This window comes from Propithecus coquereli, unplaced genomic scaffold, assembly GCF_000956105.1.
Source record: "Propithecus coquereli isolate 6110/MARCELLA unplaced genomic scaffold, Pcoq_1.0 Scaffold195, whole genome shotgun sequence".
In the NCBI taxonomy this organism is placed as follows: domain Eukaryota; kingdom Metazoa; phylum Chordata; class Mammalia; order Primates; family Indriidae; genus Propithecus; species Propithecus coquereli.
In genome coordinates this window covers 2,692,110-2,693,371 of record NW_012144411.1, presented here as the reverse complement: position 1 = coordinate 2,693,371, position 1,262 = coordinate 2,692,110, and the positions used below count along the sequence as shown (strand labels likewise).

Below are 1,262 nucleotides of genomic sequence, written 5' to 3'. Positions count from 1 at the left end.
GGGTATAGGTGCATCTCACTATCCCACAAGAAATGCAGAGAGGTTTAAAAACTGAGCAGAACTTGAAACAAATTCACAGGGCTAGAAAAATAAAAGTTGAAATTCAGAGCCCATCAGACTTAACAAATTGACATCTCACAAACCTTCAAGCATTGAATTGGGATAGCCTAGGAATGAAAGTGAGCTGAAAAGTAGACCAGTCCTAAAAAGAAACAACTCTGAATTATCTGACTCTTTTATATTGGCATAAGGTGATCTGGGATTGGTAATGCTCCTAACCACCTGGAAAAAGAAAAGGAAGATTGTTTTAGAGGATGATAACATCATTGCTAGGCCTCAAAATGTTACTGTATTTTTCAACATATAATATCTAGTTTATGTCTGGCATAAAAAGAACTAGTGAGAGGAAGACTGAAGACGGTATGGTAAAAGTTTTAAAAAATCATTAGAAATAATAATCTGTAGACACAGGGTTGGTCTTTAAAATAACTATGCTTTGGTACTGTTATAAACATAGACACAAAAATCAATGAAACAGAATAGAGGACCCAGAAATAAAATTACATACCTACAGCCAAGTGATCTTTGACAAAAATGACAAAAACATACAGTAGGGAAAGGACACCCTATTCAACAAATAGTGCTGGGAAAATCAGATAGCCATATGTAGAAGAATGAAACTGGATCCCTGTCTCTTACCATATGCAAAAATTAATGCAAGATGGATTAAAGACTTAAATGTAAGACCTGAAACTATAAAAATTCTAGAAGAAAACCTAGGAAAATCTCTTCTGGACAATGGCCAAGGCAAAGAATTCATGACTAAGACTTCAAAAGCAACTGCAATAAAAACAACAAAATAAACAAATGGAACTTAATTAAACTATAGGCTTTTGCACAGCAAAAGAAATAATCAATAGAGTGAACAAACAACCTATAGAATGAGAGAAAATATTTACAAACAATGCATCCAACAAAGGACTAATATCCAAAATCTACCAGGAGCTCAAACAACTCAACAACAACAAAAAACAAATTATCCTATTAAAAAGTGGGCAAAGGACATGAGCAGACATTTTTCAAAAGAAGACATACATATGGCCAAAAAGCACTTAAAAAAATGCTCAACATCACTAATCATCAGAGAAATACAAATTAAGACCACAATGAGATACCACCTTATACCAATCACAATGGCTGTTATTAAAACTCGAAAAATAACAGGTATTGGTGAGGATGCAGAGAAAAGGAAATGCTTATAA

The 1,262-nt window shown here is 33.6% G+C and overlaps 1 protein-coding gene across 1 annotated transcript in view; it reads left to right on the top strand.

Annotated features, from left to right (window-relative positions):
- SCLT1 (sodium channel and clathrin linker 1) overlaps positions 1–1,262 on the top strand; it is a 214,721-nt gene that overhangs the window by 17,447 nt on the left and 196,012 nt on the right. The window lies entirely within an intron of this gene.